Source organism: Chrysemys picta, chromosome 1 (genome assembly GCF_011386835.1).
Source record: "Chrysemys picta bellii isolate R12L10 chromosome 1, ASM1138683v2, whole genome shotgun sequence".
In the NCBI taxonomy this organism is placed as follows: Eukaryota; Metazoa; Chordata; order Testudines; family Emydidae; genus Chrysemys; species Chrysemys picta.
Window position 1 is genome coordinate 282,296,676 of NC_088791.1, and position 26,497 is coordinate 282,323,172.

Here is a 26,497-nt window from a genome sequence, read left to right on the forward strand (position 1 = left end):
GCACCTGGCTGGTTTCCAATGTCTCTGGACCTCCATTATTCTGATACATCAGAACTCATCCATTCTGTATGGCAGTTTCTGGCCCTGCCAACTGCAATAATAACTGAACTAAACAAAGTCAATTTGGCACAAACCTAAGTTAACAATGACCACTGAGGTCTGTTCACCAACACTTGTGGGGGACTGTATTTAATTATTAATTACTGTGATAATTTCACTTTCCTATCTTTAGGTTTCTTCCAAACGTTGTATAGGCAACAGCTGTGGCATGACATGAAAGCAACTTATAATGCACATGCCTCTTTTGAAAACCAGCTGATGTAATTAAAAATTTTAACAAGACAATGTTCTTAAAGGTTTGTGTAGTTATAAAATAAAGCTGTGAAGGAAAATTTGATTTTCATGTGACAGCTTAAATACTTATCAAAACGGAGAGGGGAAAAAAAGGAAGGGAAAAGACTATTGTTTAGGGATTTGCGAGGAGGGGAGGAGGGGCATTGGTTTTTTTGTTTTGGTTTTGGTTTTTTTTTTGGTTTGGGCTTCCTTCACTGTTACAGTTTATTATCAGAGATCTGAGTGGAAATCTAAAACTTATTTTCTCGGTATACTGAGTTTAGCCAACCATGTGTGGAGGGAAGGAGATGTGGTCACAAAGCCTATTCCTTATGTGTACACTTTACATTGCTTCATTACTGAACATCTCCGGTTGGATGGCTGCAGGGAGCTGCTGGCTTGAGTAGTAGCATCACACGTGGATTCCTAAAAGCTGTTAATATCAGACACAAATTTAAATAAGATATAGATGTCTCCTGGCTTTTGATACAAGCTGAACACCAACCAGATCTGTAGCTTCCACTGCTCAAGAGGAATCTCAAAGGGACTCTTTTAACAGGCAAATATGAACCAGCTATTCGTTGTTCAGGGTTGGCAATATTGTGGTGGCTCTTTGTTGCTACTTGTTATTTGATCGGTTTCTTATGCCACCGATTTATCAATGATAATTATGTATAGTCCATTGAGTATATTGGACTGCATTCACGATTAGTATAGCATTAAGAACCTGTGGCAAGCAACTGAAGGTTTAGTGCTAAACAACAATCTCTAGGCTTAGCACTGTTTCAAAGATTCTTGCATGTGGCTTTCCTTATTAGATATCAACCAATGTGTGACTAATGTGTTATTACCAGCTATTACAGCAACCTAAGAGAGACCATTCTATTATTGCAGAAATCTAGAATTAATGATCACCTCATATTAAGAAAGGTCAAACAGTTTTTAAAAGCCATTATAGTGTATAATTGGAGCCAGGAAAGCTTGCTCTAAACTATTCAGTATTTATTTCAATACAGATGATCAACATACACATGTCTTTTTTTATACATGAATAATCTGGGCTAGCTTTAACATTATGAGGAGCCTCCCTCTTTTTAATCTCTGCTTTCCTTTCACTCTTCCCTCCAGTGTTATTCCTTTTTTTCATCCAAGCCCTTTCCTCTAATTATTGTCTCTCTTTCCTTTCAAACTCTGCAGATGGCAAGTTAGTTTGTTCAAATAGCACCTGGAACAGTTAGGGGACTGTTGTGTACATTTGTCCCTTAGGAATCAGAGGCCTCCCCAAGTCACAGGATTAGCAGGTCCCTAGAGCTACCTCAGTGACCAACCCCTCATGTTAGGAAAAATTGCTGCATAAGATTACACTCCTCTGTTTCACAACTTTATTTGTCCTTAACTCTGTATTTGTTATCTGACACTACGCTTGAAAGGATAAGAAAGTTTCATCATTACGTGTTTTTCAGGGCATACAGAGACATTGCCTGCAGTGCTAGACCAAAAATTAACTGGGAGAAACTTAAACATATAAACCACGGTAGGTGGTCAGCAGAGTCAGATAAGTAAATTAAATCTTGATGGCTGATAAATGCCACTGCTTTAAACTTCTGTTTTATTTTAAATATCAGTGTGAATCTTAGTAGAGTTTCAAGCAAAACTGATTGCTTGCAGTGATTCAAGCTAAACCTTTTAGGCTGGAGATCTGCTATGACTGTAGGGAATTTACTTTATTACTTTGCAACCAGGAACAATGAAAATAAACATTTTTCTATAAAATCTGTAAGTGTCATAATCAAATGGTTAAGGCTTTGATATGTGGCGAAGCCTTGAATTATATTTTCCTTAGATTGGGATCACATGTGAAGCAGCAGCAGATTTCTCCATGGCTGTTTGCATTAGATGAATGCTGCTCAGGGGCATGGCAGTAGAATTGGCTTCCACTTCTTACAAAGTTATATAATGTATTTGGAATGAAAAAAAGATGATTCTCCATTAGTGAATCCAAATACTGTGTCCCATTTTGAACCCAGTGTATAATCTGCCAGGGAGAATGGGGTTGGGGATAGGGAGGGGGCTGAGAGGAGAGGAAGACTTGTGATGTAGTGCTTTTATACATCTTCCTAGATGTATGTGTGTGTGTGTGTGTGTGTTTTAATCTTCCTGTGCTGTGCCTGAGCATACTAATTGCTTCTTTTCTCCTGCCTTGTTAGTTCTGCAAACACTTCACACTACGTACAGTAATGCCTTACATCAGAGGTGAAAGGGTGAAGGTCATCTGGTTATATGACACTGCTTCAATGGAGAGGTTTTATCCTCTAGCATTCTTTAAGCAGAGTCTTTTCTGTTGTAAGTTAAATATGTGTCTCATTTCTGAGTTGAATGGAAGGTCTGTTTCTGAGGAGCATTATTTCTTTTATTTCTTTCGCTTGGATGCCTTTTTTCCTAACCGGTATGTGTAGGTCATATGAATCATGGCCAAAAGATTTCCTTGGGATCTTTTGCCCAAAGTTATTTGTATGATGTACCCATACAGTCTTCTCTAAGACCCTTTAGAAGGGCCTATTATTGTGATGCTGGAACAGAAGAATACATTAAAGTGAGTTTCTGAGCTGAACATTGACTGAAAAAAATGTCAGTGTGCATCTCTGTATCAGATGTGCTCACTCTACAATCAAAATGATGATTTTCTAACTGTCAGCCCTGAAAAGTCAGCCTAGACTCTGACAGTGACAGCCTAGACTCTGGCTTCTTTTTGGCTGACACATGGCTGATATTAGATAGACAAGGTGAGTGAGGTAATATCTTTTATTGGACCAGCTGCTGTTGGTGAGAGAGACAAGCTTTCAAGTCACACACATTTCTTCTTTAGAAGCTGGTCCAATAAAAGAGATTACTTCACCCACCTTTTTTCTCTAATGCTCTAGAACAGTGTTTCCCAAACTTGGGATGCCACTTTTGTAAGGAAAGCCCCTGGCAGGCCGGGCCGGTTTGTTTACCTGCCCCGTCCGCAGGTTTGGCTGATCGCGGCTTCCACTGGCTGCAGTTCGCTGCTCCAGGCCAATGAGAGCTGCTGGAAGCGGCGGCCAGCACATCTGTCAGCCCGCACCGCTTCCCGCAGCCCCCATTGGCCTGCAGCCGCGATCGGCCGAACCTGCGGACGGGGCAGGTAAACAAACCAGCCTGGCCTGCCAGGAGCTTTCCCTACACAAGTGGCATCCCAAGTTTGGGAAACACTGCTCTAGAACTAACACATCCACAACCACATTACATACATTGCTGATAGTAAAGAAGTGATGTGCCATCTGTGTTTGTCAGGCATGCATTGTGTGCCCCAGGACCATCTGTGCCTGTGGGACAGTTCTGTCCAGCCCCCAAACACACATGGAGGACGCCATTTTGTAAAACAAACCATACAAGCAAGGTCACGCTGCATAGAGGATGTCATTTTGAATTCAAGTGTACAATTGCATGCCTGACTAAAAATGTCATGGCATGCCACTGTAATAAAGAGCCTTAATTTGTCACCTAATAAAAAGTTTTGTTGCTGATATATGAATCTGAAAAGAATCCAGTGTACTCTTTTAAACGTTCAGGAGTAAAAGACTAGTAAGCTTACTTTGTCACTAAAATAAGTTGATATGACTCTGATTACATATGGGAAACAGATCTAATAATGCGTAATAAAATTCAGATTTACCCTAGTCACTTGTCTGATCTGCTCACTTAAAGGCAGTGTTCCTGCTAACGCCTTGTGAAAGTGTTCTAATTCATGCCCTACACATAAAAACTGATCATTTTTAAATATTGATGAATATCAAGTACTCACACTGACTGTATTAGGTCTGTCAGCCATAATTAATCCTTTTGTTCGGAACAGAAAAGAGCAAAGTCGCTCTTTTCTGTGGCTCCATTCTTTTCTCTTTCAGATGACCTAGAAGGTGGTGGTGGGTGATTGCTTATCTACAGGAGTAAATTCACTTTTTCTTACGTGGGTTCCCAGTTTGGGTATGTTGTTTGATTGTCAACTGCTCCTGAATCATTGCTGAGCAAATGATTGATTTTTTTGTTTGTTTGTTTTTTTGTTTCAGTGGCTGAACTGAAAAATCTGGAAAAATAAATCAGTTAATTTCTACCTGAAGCTAAATTTTTTAAAAATATTTTCTCAGCAAAATGTAAACCCAATGCATAAATAAAATAAAAATTCATTCACATGGAACAAAATTTTTGAATGTTGATTAAAAAAGGACATTTTCTTTGTTTGCATCAACATTTTGTTTCTAAAATGTTGTTTCAGAACAGAATGTCAAAATGATTTATTTTGAAATGAAACATATCCAAAGGAAAACAATTCAGTTTTTTTTGCCCAAACTCTTTGTATTATTTGCTAAAATTTCTGTGCCCTGAAAAAATCATTTTTTGCCAAATTTACTCTGTGCTGGAAATTTTTTGCCCAGGTCTATCCTGAAATTTCTGATAAAATTGTGTTTCTTTTTTACCTATACTTATCCAGAAGGTGGTTAAGTTTTCTTGCAGATGCCAACATTGCAACAGTTACCTTTACATTTCTCACCCTGACATCGGGTTACTGCAGTGTCTAGTTAGGGCTACACCTAAAAATCATTAACAAACGTCAACTGCTTCAAAATGCAGCTACCTGTCTTTAAAGGGTCCTTTTTACACGATCATGTTATACCTGAGCTCCATGATCCACATTGGCTTCTGATTAATTTCCTGGTACAATTTAAGATAGTTTTAATATATGCAATCCTAAACGGTTGAGTCCTGGTTACCTCAGTCTCCACCCCCCCATACCCCCTGTTAACAGAAATTATCTAAAAATATTGACTGAATAAGGAATGATTGGATCACAATCCATAAGAAACCTGATAGTAGAGCATTCTTTAATCTATCAGCAGACAAGATCCAAGGACTGGAAATTGAAGCTAGACAATTTCAGGACTAGAAATAAAGCACACATTTTTAACTGTAAGGTTAATTAACCATTGGAATAGCTTATCAAGTGTTGTGGTGGCCTCTTCATCAGTGGAAATTTGTAAGTTAAGGTTAGAAGATTTTTCTAAAAGATATGCCCTAGTTCAACACAGCTATTGGATTTGAATTAGGAATTAATTCAGGGAAGTTCTATGGCTTGTATTATGTAGGAGGTTAGACTAGATGATCATAAAGGTCCTTTCTGGCCTTAAAATCTGTGAAATAATCTTTAAGAAAATAAGTGTAAATATGGTATGTATAACTTCTGTGGGTGGAAATGGGAGCAACAATTATGGTAGATAGATATTCACAATCACTGAAAATACTTTTTTCATGGAGAGGATTTGTTTGCAAGAAATCCCCTGTGTGCCTTCAGTCACTGCACTTTTTGAGACTGTGTTTAAGAAAAGGGAAAACCTGGTAGACCAAAGCATTCTTGGATATTACTATTAGGAAAGAAATAAAAATATTTTGATACATTTCAGAATCAGACGTAGAGTTTTAAGTCAAAGTCCACAGGTTGCAGTTTAAGAGATTCTCTCTAAATGGTCTTCTGCTAAATTATTAATTGCTATATTATGGCTACAATGATATAGCATTATCCTTGATGAAGCAAAATCCCTTAGTTTTTGAAAGTTAATAAAAATAATGTACATTGCAGGGCCTGTCTGAACTTTATTTTTATTATTAATTTTGTTATTAGTAGAATATTAATGTTGACAATGTTTAGTTTCACAGGCTTTCTGTTACATTAAGTTTTGGTTTTCTATTACATTAAGTGCATTTCTCGTGATTAAGTTCAGAGTCAGCACGATTTTGCTTTAAACTATTGGGGAGCAAAACATTTCAGTATAGGTGAATTTAACATATTACACATCACACAGCATGTCAGTATTAATAAGAACTTTAATTTATAACAAAATTAATAGCTAAATCTTTGCTGCATCCATTAACAAGATTTAATAAATCAAAAATCCAGGTCAATCAACAACAATATTGCAAATAATTGTGACTTTCAAATACCTAAACTGGGAGGATGAATATTAATGGTTATCTTAAATTACCTTGGCATGTACATCAGCATAAGCCATGATAATAAAGCCAACATTCATTTATAAAGGCTCAAAGCCAGTGGGAATTTTTAAAAGCAAGTTTCTTGGAACGTGCTGTATAAACTAGCCAAGCTGTTGAATAACTGTTGTGACTATTATTTGTATTGAATTATTTGCTGACATTTCTGATTTCTCAGATTATATATGTTCAGCAGATTGTTGAATTTCACCATTTAGATTTGGCAATAATAAAATAAAAATCTAATTTCATATGACTCTTTGCTTACCTGTTTTCTAACTGTAATCTCAAAGCATGCAGAAATGTGCTATCATGAGAAACATGTGATGTTTTGTCCCTGTTATGCTGTACATTAGCATTTTGCTGTATATTAATGACCTGTGCTTATTTTCGTCTATCCATCTATGTGTTCCCATTTAGATAATATATCTGGTTTATTTAGTGATTTTTATTCCTGACTCAGCAAAATCTTAGTTTGTAACCTAACCTGTTTTGGATCTAGCTTATTCATATAATAGGATATTATATGACATGAATATACTCATAAATAACTTTTACATAAAAAGATGTTCCTGTCTGAAGAAATACTTGTCAAAAAGTGACAGAAATGTTGCTTATTAAATTTATACCAACACAACCACAGCTCAAATCACTCACTTCAAGTATATGCACATTTTCTAAAAAGCAATTTTTAAATCAGTAAATTTCCCTACATATATCCGTACAACATTAATTGGTTAATAATTATATTTCTTTGTGGCAGAAAATAAATCACCTTTCTGTATTACCGATTGCTTGTAGACAGTGCATCCACTTATATCTTCCTGAAGAGTTCATATACAGATTAATTGCCAATAGATGCAGGTGTATTTATATCCTATTAATGCTAGTCAATCTATTTTAGCATACATGTAGACATTTATAAAAAAAATTATCCTTATTGCCAAATTCATATAGATAAAGTCCAAGGAATGGCCCAAAAATAATTGAGATCGTCATTCTGGAACACTTCTAGTGGTACTAGAGAAGGCATACAAAGCGTGGGCAAAAAGCAGACGATTGGGAACTGAGACATTGGGAAATTAACTAACATATCAAAGGTCACACAGGAAGTTATTAGCAGAGCAGCGAATGGAACCCATATCTCCTGAGATCCAGTTAAGTGCTTTAACCACACAATTCCTACATCCACTTCCTCCCTATGTTAATAGAGTTACATCATAGTTGAATTAGGCCCAATCTGTTGTAAATGGGAAATTATTTGTGTTTTTTTAATTAAATCATCAGATCATAAGGTTTAATTCTTGTTCATAAATTTACTCTTTTGCCCTTCAATAGAATCGCCTCTGATCACTCAAAAAAAGGTATATTTTAAAACCTTGGAGAAGCGTGTCTCCTGTCCTGAAATAGAAAATGTATGTAAATCAGTAATGCATATCTTGGGACTGATGAGTATCACAGGCTGCCCACTGAGATCATAGTGAGTTAGGGAGATGCTTTGCTTCTAAGCAGAGATGCAGATTCTAAGACAATGACTGTACAGGCAAGAGAAGAGTGATCATTTGTCTAAATCAGGCCTTTGTTTAGACAGCCTGTGACAGCTGGCACCTGCTGCAGTGAGCTGAATAGGCTGGATTGTCCTGCAGTTTTACTTCAGGTCACACGGGGCTGTGGAACCACTTGAACAGTTAAAAGACAAAAAACTGTGCTAGGCTGAAACAGAGAAGGGTCTTGAAATGATCTTCCATGTTAAGCCACCTTCCCTGTAATAATAGTTTGAATTTGCATATCAAATGGATTAAATTACATAAGGGATTAAATTACATTTACATGTTCTAATATAAATTTGTTGGGGTTTTTTGATAGGCGTGTGGGCTCTTAACCATTGATTTACCATTGAAGATATTCCATATAGAATGTACAGTACTTTATGGCTCTTGCTACTTGATGGGACCACATTGTTTTGTTGCACAGGGCCATAGATTGTGTTTCTTTTATTTAAAATCACATTTAGCTATGTCTAGTGTGGAGTGGAAAGTAAGTCACTAGTATAGCGTAAAAGAGACAATTTCTTTACCCATTTAAAGCCTGATGTACACGATGCCTATTAACAAAATATTATCAACAGTTCAGCTCCACTGGTGGTAGCAATGGTAGAAGAACAAATGTAGACTGGTGGCCATCGTTCTTTCAAGCACCATGTTGCAGAGATCTTCTATGGATGGCAGTGGGGTTTTTGTGTATTTGTTTGCAAAAATCCTAATATAGACACCCTCTAATTGAAAAGCCAAGTGACTAAAAGCCAACCATTTCTCTCTACATGAAAACTTGATAAGGAATCTGGGGTATTTTGTGGAAACTAACCATTCAAATGCTATTGGCACACCTTATATTAAATGTACATTTAAACACAGTTTATAAAGAGATAATAAATGATTAATAGCTGTTTAGATAAATGCATAGTCAGTTGTTGTATAGTCCAATAGGTCCATAGGTAACTTCTGGCCATCTATAACACCTATTGATGTGCTTATAACCATCCATAGCCTATTACATCCAAGAACTACATTAAAATAATCTTAAATCTGCAAAATGAATCCTTCAGAAGTTATTAAATGCCAGAATTGGGGAGGCCCATGCATATCTAGCATAAAAATTATCTGTTTAACAAAATACTATAGAACTCTCTTTGCTGGCATATAATACAAATGTGCTAGCAAAATATGTTATGGGTTTCATGGTATTTTGCAGAAGGGTAATTTGTAGTTTATTTACGAATAGTTCTTTGATTCCACACTAATCATATAGTTATAGATACACTTACCGCTGTAATAAATGTTTATTGTAATTTTACTTTTGATTTTAATGCTGCCGTGGCTAATCTTTTTTATTGGTGGTTGTTTATTTAAAATTTCAGTTACTTTTTTTCATCAGTGTAATTATTAATTAATTAATTAATGCTTACTATTTCCTTTAAAATTAAAAATAAAAATTAAATATAATAGCTCAAACAGTTCACATGTTAAAAAGAAGAGGCAAGTGAGAAAAAGAACAGTTCTGGTATATGCTGATGTGATATATGTGAACAGTCGCATCAGGAAAGGTACTGATAAATACGGCACTATTGTCCATTTATCTGTTTGTCTATCTGTGTAGGTACTTATATAGTTCTCATCACCATAGTATCTATTCACCTAACTTAGTGCTAATTTAGTTCCCATGTATAGGTTCAGTAGGATAAGGCAAACCTATCTTGTTTGAGTTAATTTAATCATTTCCACTCTTAATCCTATTCTAGTATGGCTGTATCCATAGATAGCACATCTTTATATTGCTGAATTATTGTTTTTTCAAAACTTGGGAATTTTGAAATGTTTCTGACCAAACCAGTAAAATTGTATATTTAGTTCTCTGATTCCATAATCTTTCTTATTATTAAAAAAGAGTTGCTCGGTAATGTTTCGGGCTACTGATAATTATCATCCAACAGTAAGTGCTTGCCTACACTCCAGTTCCTCAGTGTGCATATGGCACACTGACACTGGCTTCAAGGCATTTTTAAGAGACTATTTTATATAAACTCCCTGCGTGGATCAATATTTTTTTAATAGAAACTCTCCCGAAGGCTATACTTATGTAATTAGTTTTCTCATTCATATGGAATCAAACTCAGTGCATTATTGATATGAAATGGAAATCCCCCGAGTACATAGAAATGCAGGCACCATGAAATATTTCTCTAGCCAGATTGACCGCACCACACCTTTAAGCGGGGGTGGGGAGGAATTTGTCTGGCTGGCCAAAGGAAGGGAACAGTGCTTTATGGTTGGGGTGGAAAAGTGTTGGAAAAGGAGACAAGGGGCCAGCATGGCAACACTGACTCATCCCCTGGGAACCGGATGGGCAGAAGGGTTTAAAAGGGACAACCCTGTGCGTGAAGCCCCCCTTTTACATGGAGCATGCTGAGGCAGCAGCAGGGAACAGGGGACTTCAGCATGTTTCAGCATGGCTCCACGTAGATGCAGGACAGTGAAAATGGGGTGGGTTGATTCCCCCTTCCTCTCGTGAGAGGCAGCCAGACGAGAGTAGCTCCAAAAAGGGTGGGAGAGCTGATTAGCCTTCTCCCTCCGGGTTGGTCTCATTGGACCAAGGATAGGGGAGCGGGATCTTATACTTGCACAACCACTTATCTCTTACTTGCTTTATGATTTTGTAATACTACAGTAAAAAGAGAACATAGTAGGAGAAGGAAACAGGGCATGTTGTGGAGGGAGGAATATGCGTGTGATGGGAAGAGAGAATCTGTTGGATGTATATCTGAACTGAGTCAAGGAAGCTCTATAGATTTACCCATCACTACTAAAAACATGCTTTCTGAAATGTCCAGGCTATGAGCCTGATCTTGCAAACAGTTAATCATGCATATATAGTAGGACTCCAAGGCAGAGTAGCTATGTGCTTGCAGGTAACTATTTGCAGAACTGGGCCCCTAAACTGAGTTTCACACTAGCACATGATGAATTATTCTACTAGAGAATGCTATTATTTAGAGATTGCTGTAGGCTACTTATGAAGCTGAGAGTATGATCATTCACATTTCAAATATCTCTAAATCATAGCACCAAAAAATAAGCATAGAAACCTTGATGTGCAACACTGCCTTTAGATGTCCAGCCTGAATATTAATGCAAATGCCAGGTGATCTGCAAGAAGTTTCTCTTTTATAAAAGCAATGAAACATATAACTCTACTTGATAACCCTTGTTGACACTTATGTACTAGAAAAATTTACCTGTTCACTTGAGAGAAAAGATGTGCCGTTAAGAGACATTTGTAGCTTCTTTAGAGCCGAAGCCAGGAAAACTTAAATACTTGTAGAATAATAAAAATATAAGACTGGAAGGGACCACAATAGGTCATCTAGTCCAGTCAGTTGCAGTGAAGTAGGGCTAAGTATTGTCTAGACCAGGTATCGGCAACCTTTGGCATACGGCCCATCAGGGAAATCTGCTGGCGGGCTGGGACCGTTTGTTTACTTGCAGTGTCTGCAGGTTCGGCTGATCGCAGCTCCTACTGGCTGAGGTTCACCATTCCAGGCCAATGGGGGCTGCAGGAAGTGGTGGCCAGCACATCCCTTAGCCCGCGCCGCTTCCCGCAGCCCCCATTGGCCTGGAGCAGCGAACTGCGGCCAGTGGGAGCTGCGATCGGCTGAACCTGCGGATGCTGCAGGCCCTGTCCTGGCCCACTAGCGGATTTCCCTGATGGGCTGCGTAAGAAAGGTTGCCGATCCCTGATCTAGACCATCCCTGACAAGTGTTTGTCTAACCCAGGGATCGGCAACCTCTGGCACGCGGCTCGCCAGGGTAAGCACCCTGGCAGGCCGAGCCAGTTTGTTTACCTGCCGCATCTGCAGATTCGGCCGATCGTGGCTCTCACTGGCTGTGGTTCGCCGCTCTAGGCCAATGGGGGTGGCGGGAAGCCGCAGCCAGCACATCCCTCGGCCCACGCCGCTTCCCGCTACCCCCATAGGCCTGGAGCGACGAACTGCGGCCAGTGGGAGCTGCGATTGGCCGAACCTGCAGACACTGCAGGTAAACAAACCGTCCTGGCCCGCCAGCAGATTTCTCTGATGGGCCGTGTGCCAAAAGTTGCCGATCCCTGGTCTGGACAATACTTAGTCCTACCAGTTCTTAAAGCCCTCCAATGATGGAGATTCCATAACCTTAATTTGTTCCAGTGCTTAACTACCCTTGCCATTAAGAAGTTTTTCCTAATATCTAACCTAAATCTCCCTCACTGCAATTTAAGCCCATTGCTTCTTGTCCTGTCCTCAGTGCTTAAGGAAACAATTTATCACTCTCTTCTTTATAAAATCTTTTACATACTTGAAGACTGTTATCATGTCCCCCCACAGTCTTCTATTCTCCACACTAAACAAGCCCATTTTTTCCCTTTCTTCATAGGTCATGTTTTCTACCCCCTCTGATCATTTCTTTTACTCTCCTCTGAACTTTTTCCAATTTGTATACATCTGTCCTGAAGTGTGGTGCCCAGAAGTGGACACAGTACCCCAGGTGAGGCCTTATCAGTGCTGAATAGAGTGGAATATATACTTTTTGTGCCTTGCTTACATCCCTCCCTCTCTAAGGCACCGGAGAATGATGTTTGCTTTTTTTGCAACAGTATTACATATTTGACTCATATTTAGTTTTTGATCAACTATAACTCCCAGATACTTTTCTGCAGTATTCCTTCCTGGGCAGTCATTTCCCATTTTGTATTTGTGCAATTGATTATTCCTTCCTAAGTGTGCTAGTTTGCATTTGTCCTTATTGAATTTCATCCTATTTACTTTAGACGATTTCTCCAGTTTGTCAAGATTATTTTGAATTCTAATCCTGTCCTCCAAAGTGCTTGCAGCCTCTCCCAGCTTGGTATCATCCATAATCTTTAGAAGTGTACTCCCTTTGCCATTATCCAAAACATTTATGAAGATATTAAATAGAACTAGGCTAAGCATGGATCCCTGTGAGACCCCACTCGATATGTTCTTTCATCTTAACTGTGAACCACTGATAGCTACTCTCTGAGAATGGTTTTCCAACCAGTTGTGCACCCACCTTATAGCAGTTTCATGTAGGCTATATTTCCCTAGTTTGCTTATGAGAGGTTCATGTAAGACCTTATCAGAAGCCTTACTAATGTGGAGATATATCACTTCTACTGCTTACCACTAATCCACAAACCTTGTTACCCTGTCAAAAAAGGATATTAGGTTGGTTTGATATGATTTGTTCTTGGCAAATCCATGCTGACTGTTACTTACCTTATTATCTTCTAGATACTAACAAATTATTTTTTGATGATTTCCTCTATTATCTTGCTGGGTACCAAAGTTAATCTGACTGGCCTGTAATTCCCTGGGTTGTCCTTATTCCCTTTTTTTTAATAGATAGGTACTATATTTGCCCCTTTCCAGTCCTCTCGATATCTTCCATCATCCACGAGGTCTCAAAGACAATCACTAATGGCTCAGTGATCTCTTCAGCCAGTTCCTTAAGTGTTCTATATCACATATATGACATAAGGAATTGAAATAAATTGTATGTGTTTAAGACTGTAGCCTCCAGGCTCTCTGTTATTGGGCAAGTCCATGGAGTCTTTTTTATTTTGGTGCACTTATATCTTTAAAAAAAGTGCAACAGTTTCTTTTTTCAAATGTTGTTAATATATTTGCTTCAGTGCTTAGATGCTGAATGCCATGTTTAGCCCAGAGTGAATTTTTATGGATAATAAACCCCTGAAAAGAGCAGAAATGTAGACAGCCCCTTAACTAAAGTGCTGTAAACAGCATGGTTGTAATACATGAATTTTCTCTGTTTAAACTAGGAATCCCTTTCTATCTGACTCCACTTCTGTTAGGTTGGTGAGAGATTGGGGTGTCTTGTACACAAGGGAGAAGGGAATTAATGAATTTAAAAAAGCATAGGCTTTATCTTGGGAAAGCACAGTCAACATTCTGTTGGCAATATATATGACAAACCATCATAAATGGGAGTGAGTAGCTGTTAATAGCTTGGGCTTGGATTGTAAATTAATTGTGAGTGGCCCTGTGGACCGTATTGTATAGCAAACAAACTGAACACATTGTTTTGTGTATAAACTCAGAAATGGCACATGGGAAGTGAGATTCACAACCAAAATGAGCGCTACCACTGATACCTCCTCCTATTGAGTTCAATTGTACATGTAAATTTTTCTTCTAGCCATAGACGCTGACTCTGTGGGTGCTCCAGGGCTGGAACACCCATGGGGAAAAATTGGTGGGTGTTCTGCACCCACTAGCAGCCCAACTCCCCACCCCCACCGCCCCAGCTCAGCTCACCTCCCCTCCCCTCTCCTCCGCCTCCGCCACCTCCCCGAGCGCGCCTCGTCCCTGCTTCTCCTCCTAGTACTTGCTGCAGCAAAACAGCTGTTTCATGGCATAACAAGCTCCGGGAGGGAGGGGAGAGGAGCGGGAACGTGACACGCTCAGAGGAGGCGGGGAAGAGGCGGGGCCAGGGCAGGGATTTGGGGAAGGAGTCCAATAGGGGCAGGGAAGGGGCGGGTTTGGGGTGGGGACTTTGGGGAAGGGGTTGTTATGGGGGCGGGGCAGAGGCGGGGGGGAGGGGCAGGGTGGAGTCAGGCGGGGGTGGAGGGGGGGGTCGAGCACCCACCAGCGCCAGGAGAAGTTGGCACCTATGCCTCTAGCATAATCCAAACCTGCAGCTTTTGCTGCAGATACCTTCCATCTTACACAGCAGCCCACCCCTCCATATATTATATAGGGAGACAAGGAATCCTTGCACGTGCACATTAAGGGAGGAGCCAGAAGCAAGCAAGGGGTTCATACTAGCAGCCCCTATGCTGCTCTCCCAGCAGGATCTCAGTGATTATGTGCAAATGCAGTGCTTGCAATCAGTGAGAGCTGCTAGCATGGAACTCGTGCACTTTAGTTACTCCCTTTATAAAATCCATTTGTAATAAATTATTTCAAGTTGGTTCTTTAATTATTTATAGTACCAAATGGTCATTCAACTTTCTGACTCATGGCTTGATTTACTTAGATAAGCAATGCAATGCCCTGCATCGACTTCAAGCACTGCTAAGCATTTTCATTTTACCCAAACCAGTTTTAAAACACCATGCAAATTATAGGCACAGACTAAAATTACTAAGTGGTTCTGAAAATCTAAACCATCGCTTAAGACTGCTATATTTTAGTATTGATTTTAATCAGTAATATTGTGCTAAGGGTGAATTGTTTTTAACTAGATTGATAATGTTCATGTCAAATGTACCCAGAGAGCTTGGGTGTTCCCTGTAAGTGATGTACAATAGCCTTGCCTTACTGTTGAAACTGGGCAAGAGCTACTGATCTTAAGGAAGAAAGTGAGTAAGCTGAGATGTGCAAATTGGAATGTAGGGACACTGACTGGAAGAAGTTTGGAGCTATGTGAGGTCTTAAAGAGGAGAAGAGTAAATGTGCCATGTGTACAAGAGACTAAATGGAAAGGTTGAAAAGCCAAGATGCTGGTGGAGAGTTACAAAATCTATTACTCAGAATTCAACCTCCCAAAATGGTGTTGCAGTTATTCTTGATGAAACCATGCAGACGGATGTGATGGAGGTTACTAGAAGTTCGGACCAACTGCTGAGCATTGAACTGTGTCAAGAAGAGTTAACTATCCTTAAAGCGAGTGAGTGTGCAACACAGGTAAGGAGAGAATCAAGAGGTAAGAGAGGTTTTTTATGAGTTGTTGTGCCTTATTGGAAATGTACCATCCCACAAGAAGATAATTATCAGGGCAGATCTAAATGCATATTTTGGAGCAATGAAGGCTGGATATGAAACAATGGATGGCATTGGAACCAAAAACTCTGAGCAGCAATCAGTCCTACAGACTTGTCTGAAACTGGATTTGGCAATTGCAAACATACATTTTCAGAAGAGGGAAAGAGATTTAATAATGTATGCCCATAGAGGGCACAGCCCCCAATTAATGCCTTTTTAATACACCTCTACCTCGATATAACGCTGTCATCGGGAGCCAAAAAATCTTACCGCGTTATAGGTGAAACCGCGTTATATCGAACTTGCTTTGATCCACCAGAGTGCGCAGCCTCTCCCCCCCCCCCGAGCACTGCTTTACCGTGTTATATCCGAATTCGTGTTATATCGGGTCGCGTTATATCAGGGTAGAGGTGTAATAATGAGAGAGAGATCATGAATAATGATTTGTAAGGTAGAACCTGGTGAGTGTCTTTTGAAACTGCACAGATCTCTGCTTATATACTCCAGAATATGTACAACTCAGAAGCATCTGAACTGCTGGGCACTGGAGAGGCCTAAGTGGTGGTACTTAAAGATGGGAATGAAAAAACTTTCAAACCAGGAGTAATGCACAGACTTTCAAAAAAATGGCAGGCCATAGGCTTGAATGACGATAAGATGGTGTAACTGGTGGCCAAAAAGAAGGCCTATATAATCAACGAGGATGACATGAGGGAGAGAAAACCATCTATAGACTTGCCAAGGCATGAGTTTACTTACATTAGAAATGGATATGGTATATTGCAAACAAATGGTGCATCAACAAAGTTTGGAATGATTATTCTGAAAGAATGATGAATGAGGAGAACCCAATGAAGGAATAAAGAACAAGATGAACAGGGGTTTGATAGAGTGCATACAAGAGGAAAAAGATGCAGAGGCACTTTGGAAAATGAAAAAGGAGAAAGCACCTAGGCCAGATGAAGTACCAGTAAAGTCATTGGGAAGGGAAGGCATCAAATATCTTACAAGTTTGTTCAATGATAGTCTTAAAGGGAAAATGCCAGATGATTGGCGTAAAAGCTTTATGATGCCTATTTTTAAACATAAAGGAGATATTACACTGTGTGCTATCACCCAATTATGCTGATATTGCATGCTGTGAAAGTATGGAAGAAGACTCCTGAAAAGTGTGTGAATTTTGAAGGTCAATATGGATTCTTGCTGGGAAGGAGCACAACTGATGCTATATTTCTGATATGAATCCTCATGGAGAAGTTCAGAGAAAAGACACGGAAACAAGCTTTGGGCTTTGTGAACCTGGAGAAGGTGTATGTAGAGGGACGGCTGCCCCACTCCAGTAGGTGGGGGTTAAAAGCAGCCCTGGAGAGGGCTGTGGCTGGGGAAAGCAGTGAGAACAGCTGAGTGAGTAGCTGACCACAGGTGTGGCCAGCTCAATCAGGGCCCAGCTGGCCCTGATAAGAAGGCTGTGGGCCAGGAACTGAAGCAGTCTCACTCTAGCCCTAGAGTGGGAAGGGCTAGCTGCCTGAGAGGACGGTACCTGAAGTAGAGCAATGTTGGGGAAAGGGCAAAAGTTGCTGGGGAGCTCCAGCCTGGTAAACCCCCAGGTTGCAGGCCTTGGTGAAGGCCTACAAAGGTACTGGGGCTACAGAGATTCAGCCTGGGAATAGACAGAGGCAGCTAGTTCTAACCCCTTGCTAATGATGAGTGGCCATTACAGACTGTAGTCTGCCCCAGTGAGTGGGGGCTAGATGATGACTGTCAGTAGCCACTGAGGTAAGGTGGGTTTAGAGGGTTGGGGGTTCCCCTGGGAGGGGAGACCCAGAGTGTGGGGGTAATGCTGGAGGTAGAACCCTGAGGTAAAGGGCACCGGGGTCTGGGAGGGACTCGGGGGCCAGCAGCAGGCGAGACACCAGACAGTAGAGGGCACTCTGAAGCTGGTGAAGAGCTAATTCCCAAGACAACCAGTAAGAGGCGCCGTGCCAGTGAGTCTTCACATTGCTACATTGTGCAATCATGTACCAAGAAAACTAGTTTGGTGGAGTTTGCAATGGAGAGATGTACCAGAAGGATATGTCTGTCTTCTCCAGGATATGTATGATTCTGTGACTACTGTAGTCAAAACTAATATTGGAATACAGTACACAATTTTCAGTAAATATTAGCCTATATGAGGGCCCATGCTACTTAAAAACACATTTATTTAATAGAGCGAGATTCCATATTAAGAGGAAGAAGGTAAATGAAAAGTATTTTGTGTTCAAAATATGTAACTTGTTTTATCTAAGTAACTATATTACCTTCAAGGCAGGATGAAAATAATGACTCAAAGCTTCCTGTAGGCTTCCTGTTTGTATGTGTGTTTGAGTGGCAATGCTCTAATAGACATCCATAAGATTTCTCTATCTATTCGGGGGGGGGGAGGGGGAAGGGGGAGATTGATTTCACAAGAAATATGTAGTTTCATAAGAAACCTTTTAGTTAGCCATTCATGCCAGGTACTGAGCACCCTGACTTGCCATTGATTTCACTGAGAGTTCAGGGTCCTCAGCACCTTTTGAAGCACATATTAGCTTGTATTGCAAACTCCAAATGTATAAACTTCATGAGAGTGACCCAAAAATCATGAGATTTAAAACAAAAAATATTATAGTGTGTTTTTTTGGTCAGTCTTTTCATTTTTGGACTCCCACTTCCCCTTCCCCCAATGTGAGTATGTCACTAGTACTGTCACCAACACCCACCAAATATATTGGGTATGGTGATTTTGGCCCTTTCTCCGGGAGCTTTTTCTACCACATCTACCAACCCCCTAAACCTGAAATAAATCCTTTGCCCCCAGGGACCAAATCAGTTATGCCTCAGTCCTTCCCCCAGCCTCACCTCTGCTCTCCTGCAGTTCCTGGGGTTCTTCACCCCCTCTCCTGTGGGGTGGAAGCTGCAGTGAGGTTCCTTTCTCTCACTTCCAGGCTGGGGTGGGCATTTCCAGAGGTTCTTCATCCTCCTCTGCCTATTTCTAGGCTAGATGTTGTGGAGAGGGGTAGGAGCCGAGGAGCAGTCCCATTGCTCATGGTATGGGAGGGAGTGGAGCCACCCTGAGTTTCTGGGTTATTTCTGCTGCCTCCTCCCCTCCTGTGATAACAATGTCAGTTCCTGAGGGAAAGTGAGGGAGAGAGCTTTGCCTGCCTCTGCAGCAGATGATTGGCTGCTCTTACCCAGGGGGTAGGTAAGGGAGAAGGCAGCCAACAAAAGGGATGATTTTCCACAGGCCGGGCTGACATTTGTAAGAGTGCTGAAGTTCTGGTGTGATTGCAAGACAGGCTCCAGCCTTGGCTGAAATCCCATGAATCACAAGGAAAAAAGTCAGAATTAGCAATGCTGGAACAGGGCCTTAGGGTTGAAAAGTAGAAAACATAAAAAAGCTCTAGATCCTCAGCTGCTATAAATTGGCAATGCTCTGGTGACTTTTTAATGGAACTAGACTGATTGAAACCAGCTGAGGATGTGGCCCATACAGTCTGAAAACTTCAACTTCTCTTTTTAGAACATAATCAAATCTGGTCATTGCTAAAACTGGGGATATGTGACATGTCAAATTTAAAGATGTTTTGAAAATTATATTCAGAACTGTTTTGTGGGTGTATCACCAGTGCCTCTTTTGTTCAAGGAAAAAATGTTGAAACTACTATAAATGTGCTTTTAGATATCTGCATCACAGAGCATTGTCAGTGCAAATCTACATTAATCCAGTAGACATGCAATCCAAATTCAATTCAGTGAACGTAAAATCATTATTGTATATAGACTAATTCTTCTCCCAGTGAGTAAGGAGTGGAATTTCTATGAGAGTATACACAGTCATGCATTCTCTCACTTACATAAACATAAATTACATATAGTCACTGCCATTAGAATGGAAAACTTCCATTCAGCTGGCAAGCACAATTATTTTAGAGAAATTCATCTTTATTCTGAATGGTTATAGATGTGGAGCAGAATCAAATATCAAAGAATTAGATCTATTGTTGATGTACTGCTGATAACATTAAGAGTGAGGTTGCTCTCCAGATATTTACATTACCCTTGGAAATTAGACCACAATGAGTCACCTAGCCAGCCTTCTGCAGTACCTCAGAAATCATCTAGTAAAATATTCACATATGCTGTTGCCTGTGCAAACTGTACATTAAAGAATGAACATAGAATCACATTCAAAATCAAGGCTTACTTTGGGACTATTAACATAGGTGGTACGTGTTCAGGGAGGCTCACATGCGAGCGCTGGAAGCAACCTGGAAGTGGAGGAGGCCATCGGCTTCCAGACCGTGTCTCCACCCCTGATGCCCTACCCCTGCTCCGCCTCTTCCTCTGAAGCCCTGCCCCTGCTCCTTCTCTTCCTGCCCCCTTCCCAAGGCCCTACCAGCCACTTGTTCCTCTCTGGCCTCCTCCCCCGAGGTCCTTCCACCCACTTCTTATTTCTCTCCACCTTCTCTCATGAGGCCCTGTCAGTCCGCCAGTCACTCCACTCCGCCCCCATCTGACATGGCCCCATCACTTTTTCCTGCCTGAGTGTTGAGGTGAGAAGCTGGTGGGGATGGTTACTCTATCACTCCAATTGGCCCTGAAAATTTCTGCGTTGAGAGGATGTGCCAACAGCCTGATTAACCAGGCTCAGGCCAAGCAATAGAAATGAGACTGCCTCTGCTTATATCTAAAGTAATCACCCACCCCGAACCTACTGCTAGTGTTTTGTTTTGGTGGGGTTTTTTGGGGGGAGGGGAAGCGGTGGTCTCAGCTGTATTGTGTGTAGTCCCTTGTTTGGTGGCTCAAACTGGGTCTCCTCTAGTTAATTCAAATTAGCCCAGTCCATCAAATTAATAAAAAAAAAAAAATCAGTTACCCCTTAAGCTCTAAGTTTTAAAGTCTTCCTTCTGGGTTTGTCTTCTTTACTGGTCCCAGCTGTGGATACATGGGTCCATGTCTGGCAGTTTTGGCATCTGTGCTTGGGTATAGTCAGCCTGATTGCTTGTAAACTGAGAAGGCTTTCCTCCCTTCTGCTATAGTCTCTGTAACCCATTACAGAGGGGTAAAGAAAACTAGCAAATTTAGTAGTTCATTGATCTCTAGGCAATCTCTAGTGGAGCTTTACAGTCTCCTGAGGCTTGGCCATCTTGAAGATTCCATGCTACTTAAAATAAACATCAGTCAGACCTAACTTCCCTACGCCACTACTAGTAGAATTGAGCGGTCTCTTCCAGCTCCATTATCAAATAGCCTACACCACCTTGATGACTAAACACGATCTGGCAGCTCTTCAACACACATGGCAGCCATGAGGAGCTGTGTACTGTCACCACAACTCAGTCCAGCAAAATGCTCTTCAAATTCCTCACTCCTATGCAAACTTAATCCTCATAAGGCCCTTCTTTCTACAGAAGTTTAAACATACAAGCTTTATGGTGTATTCTGAAGGTCATCAGACCGGAATTATTTTGAACCAGGAAGATGAGCAGTAAAGCTGGAAGTGGTTTTCCTGTCCTGCAAATATTTTAAAGATTTTTGGGGAAAAAAATCTTGTCCCAAATCAGGAAGATTTTATCTTTTTTCTTTCTTATTGTACAGAGCACTCCTCCCCCCCAGGTTATGCAAATCCAGATTTACGGAAAAAGTTCCGTAATCTAGAAATAGGTTTTGTGTGTGTGTGTGTGTGTGTGTGTGTGTGTGTAATGGTTGGGTATATGTTTCCAATTTACGCAAAATTCGAGTTACGCAAGGCGTTCCGGAACGGAATGCTTGCGTAAGTTAGGGAACATCTCTACTAAAATGTGCATAAATTTTAAACAGAAAGTAAAAATGAAACATTTTGCCAATTTCCAAACTTCTTTTTCCAAAATAATTGTGGGTCAAGCAATTTGTCAAAACCAACTCATTCCTGGAAAAAAAAATCAGTTTTGGTGAATTGGCATTTGCCAATGAAAAACGTTTAATCAAAAAATTCACAATCAGCTGTAGTGAGTAAAGAGTGCTCTTCCACTAGTGCTCTCTCTTATAGACGGGGAACTCCAGTTTGAATCACTCTGCTGATCAGAACTGTGGCAATACAGCACAAGGTGAGAGGCAGTGTCTCATGTAAGATATTGTGGAAAATACTGGTTACTAACTATCTTGGTTCACAAGAAAAGGCACTATTGAGAATACAATATTTTTAATTGGCTCAAGTAATAACTTGTGCTATCTAAGCTTTCGGGCTAAATAGATCATTTTCCAAGTATAGGGGGAGGCATTTAAGCTTCTGTATAATAAAGTGATTGGTCCAGAAAAAGGTTTTGCATTAACTACCTTGTCTAGCTATCAGAATTTTTTCCCTAAGAAGAAATACAGTTGTAACAGCATTCCAATTTCTTCATTACACACTTTTAAATGCCTGTCCACTAAAGACTCTTGCTTCCCATGATTCCTCACAAGAAGGTTGACATATTATTCCCCAGTGTTCTAAACCTGATGTTAGTTTCTATTAAATCCTGCTAGACAGGCAGAACAATATTTGAAACAAGACTGTTTGAACTAAAATGTAATTGGACTCATTTAAAGTCTTATTACAATGAAATCTGACTTCTTCCTTGTAATTTGACTTGTAGAAACCGTTCAAAAACCATTACCTTTTGCCACAGGCTGTAAATTTAAATTCTATCCTAGGTAAGCATAATGAGAAAAGAAAGTTCTGATGTGGCTGGAGATCATATCAGCTTCAGCCTGATTAATTATTTCCACAAGATCAATCAACACCTTATTTAGATAACCGGAGGCACTCACTAGTTAATTTGCTAGAGTAGAACAATGAGGGCAAGCATTTATCTGGCCAGTCAATAGTCAGATTAGTACTAGAAAGTCAAACACTAGATTTGAAAAGTGGTGGTGAAGAAAGGAAAAGACTGGAAAAACACACCAACTTTGCAGTTCTTAGCCCATTTTCTGATTACATTTCAGTGATTCCACATCGTGCTATCCCTGCCCAAAAGTCTTGTCTACCACATCCACCTGCTAGTTTATTAAATGTTCAAAACCTACATTTAGAAACTGTGTATTCATTTATTTATATACATTTATGACCATCTAAAAGAAATAGATGCCTCAGTTGCACTTGCAAACTGACGCATGAAATCTACAATATGTATCCCATTACCCAGTTTGTATATGCACAAGAATAATTTGCAGTCACAAGATAGACATTAGTTCTCATATATAATATTACACACTTCTGCAATGGAAATGTGCATATTAAAGCTACAAAACATTGGTAATATGAGTCAATACTAAAATCAACAGCTGCTTGTTACTCTGCCTTGTGCAGATGAATCGTCCCTTTCATAGTTAACCTACATGAACAGTGAGGTTGCCCAATCAGGAGACACGCATCTATATTCAGATCACACTCTCCAATCTCAGAGTCAGAGGATCGAGAGTGTTTTGTAAGAGGAGGGTGCAAATTCCCATGGTTTTGCAACAGGCACCTAAACACTGATAAATGCCCGAATTGGTCCTGTTGGATAATAAAGGTTTTGTTTTGTTTAGAGACAAAAAAGAAATATTAATTGTATGTAGAGTATTTCCCTGCCTCTTCTTTTCTATAAAAAGCAACAGAGGGTCCTGTGGCACCTTTGAGACTAACAGAAGTACTGGGAGCATAAGCTTTCGTGGGTAAGAACCTCACTTCTTCAGATGCAAGATCTCTTGCATCTGAAGAAGTGAGGTTCTTACCCACGAAAGCTTATGCTCCCAGTACTTCTGTTAGTCTCAAAGGTGCCACAGGACCCTCTGTTGCTTTTTACAGATTCAGACTAACACGGCTACCCCTCTGATACTTGACACCTCTTCTTTTCTAGTTACTGGGCCAAATTAAACTCCTGTATATTCCGTCAATGGAATTACAGCAGGGATAAATTCAGCCCTGTGTTTGATGGGGAAAAACATTGATACAGCCATTATTAGAGGACAACAAAACTTTCTTTCTGCCTAGTTGAATTGAAAGGAAAGGAAGGAGACCTTCCCATTCAATTCCCAGCTCTGCCCCAGAGTTACTGTGTGACTCTTGGTGAGGCGCTTAATCTCTCTGTAACAATACAGAGGTCTCTATAATAATACTTTCTTTCTCATACTCTTTGTCTGTCTGCTCCATTTGGACTGCAAGTTCTTTGAGATGGGGATCATATGTATATACAGTGTATAGAGTAGTAGAGCTGCAGTCTTGGTTGGGGCCAAGAGGTTCTGTAATACAAATAGTACATAATGATTAACATTAGTAGTAGGATTCATAGCCTTTTGCCTTTAGATCACCAATTAAAAAAACAGAAATGTTGGTCAGTAGTAACTTAGTCATTATCATCTGATGGCTTTTGATGGTCTTTGTGGAAAGGGTTAAGAGGGAAGATATCACCATCACTGAAACTACCATTACAATTGTAACTAATTGTTACCTCACACATTATTCTTAGCACAAGGTCCAGGCAGAAAACAAGAATGAAGATTGCACTGCCCCCAACACCCGTGGAGTCTGTCCATTCAGAACAGGGTTGAGGAGCATTGCTGGGAGAGTGTGGAAAAGTCTACACAGCAGCTACCTTTGCTATGCTGTTTGGTGGTTTTAGTTTCCAGTATTGTCAGACTGGGAAGGAGAACTAAAATTCCCTTAAATATAAATAATGTGCTCTATCTAAAAGTGTGGATTTAATGATGGGTATAAACAAAAGCCATTTTGACGTTGCATTTTTGTGAAAACTGGATCTGGGTACTATATACACTTTTTCAGTAAGGTTCTCCAGTCAAAGCTCTCTCAGAAGCTTAACAGACATTTGAACCATCTGCTAAAATTCCTTTCCTCTACCTCACTTTTTTACACTTTCGGCAATCCATGTCTTCACCTGTTCTTCTTAAGGGATGATATGGTTCACATATTTTATCAGTCTTGTATCCCCTTACTAACTGGATACATTAGAGCCACCAATGTGCCTAAAACTTGGTTATAAAGCAGTTTGGAAATGTCATATTTATTTTCACAGAACTTAATAATTAATGGATTTCTAGGTGACAGTTATAAGATCAATACTAGGTTTTGGGATGAAAAGGAGTGAAGGTTCAAAGTTACCTATCCTCTCCACACCCACTGCTTCTCCTGTAACAGCAAGTCTTGTAGAAATCATTGAAGTGCTAATGTATGCCCTTTACACGTGGCTCTATGCCAAGTCACAGGGTTTTGTTATAATTCTCCTCCTGTACACCTCTTATCATGTTGAATTTGTCCTTGGTATGGATGGCATCGCTATAAGTGAGGATTTAATTATAGCCATTTAGAGACAACTTAAGAACTCTTGTCTAATTTACTGCAGTTTTAAAGTGGAATCTGGATAAGAGTTCTAAAGTTTTAAAATACTGATGGATAAGCCACTTACTGAACAGTATGTGTAGTGTGAATTCATTTTCAAGGAGAAGTGAAAGAAATATGAGCCCTCAGCATAATTAAAATCACATGAATAGAACCACCTTACAATCTCTGCCTTCATCATTTCAGGCTCTTAGGATTGTTATGATTGATCAATCGGCTTTCTATTCATCAGATCAATTATTGTATTATAACATGTTGTGGCATTTGTTCCAACTTGAAATATGTGTCTGACAGATTTTCATGGAAGATTTTATTTTAAAATCCTATAATATATATATCTAACTTTATCTTATTATTTTAGACTCCATAATTTTGGTCTTTCTTTTTTGATCTCTCTACTTCTGCGCATTCGAGAATACCCAGTAGATGTCTTATTATTGTAAGTCTTGTTAGTCTATGCCAGTGATCAAGATACAGTTTACTGTACTGAGTTATTTCAGAGTATTTATTTTTAAAGTACTTATTTGTTTTGCAATGTTGTAAGGCCCTGTGGAGCAGTCGGATTTGCCCAGGGGCTTTCCAGTAATTTGAAGGTTCAGCAACTTGTATAAGATACAGTTCTTCACTTCTCTTTAGGTACATAGGAAGGGATATAGCCATAACCCAAACTACTTGCCTCTTACCTAAATATTCAAAAGACCAAATTCTGCTCTTGAGTGAGTACATGTGGGTTAATTTGATCTTAATGGCTATTCTGTTTCCTATCTGCTTTAGCAACATTTTCACTATTAGAGTGATTTCCAGCTGTAACACATAATATTGAATAAAGTCCCCATTATCTGGACGTAGAGGACCAGATTCTCAGCTGGTGTAAATCAGTGCAGCACCACAGATTTCAATGACTTACATCAGCTGATTTTCTGTGATAACCATGCTTGATTCTTCATGCTCTTATTTATTTATCTATTTCTACATTGGAAGTTGGTTCACACCATTGTTTTTTTTTTTAAGTAGTTGGTTTTAGATGAAAATTTTGATGCTGATATAGAGCTTCTTTCCTATTTCTCTTTGGAGAAGGCTCACATGGATAGGACACTCCCAACTTCATTCAGGGCGGAATGCTTCTGCGTGAGGAAATTAGAGTGGAAAACAGATATGGTCATATCTTGCAGACCATGAAAACATGTTTGTTTTTAATGAGGTGCTCCATTACTGTTAGGGTTCCCTCAGAATAAGACATGCTGTCTGCTCTTCCAGTTAGAAAGTTATAATATCTATAGAACCACTTGTTGAAAATCGAGGTCTTCAGCAAGAAAAATTATTTCACTTTTGTTTCAAAGTTTTTAGTGACTTATGAAATTCAGCAAGGACTATATTGGGCTCACAGGTGG

At 39.9% G+C, this 26,497-nt stretch overlaps 1 protein-coding gene across 16 annotated transcripts in view; it reads left to right on the plus strand.

Annotated features, from left to right (window-relative positions):
• Nucleotides 1–26,497, plus strand: part of PCDH9 (protocadherin 9) — an 890,445-nt gene that overhangs the window by 781,340 nt on the left and 82,608 nt on the right. Inside the window, exon 6 of one of the 16 annotated variants that reach the window (XM_065581139.1) lies at nt 1,797–1,862. The exons of the other annotated variants lie outside the window; for them this stretch is intronic. The gene's annotated coding sequence lies outside the window, so the exon portion shown is untranslated. Of the gene's footprint in view, nt 1–1,796; nt 1,863–26,497 lie in introns of those variants that run through there. 16 annotated transcript variants of the gene reach the window in all.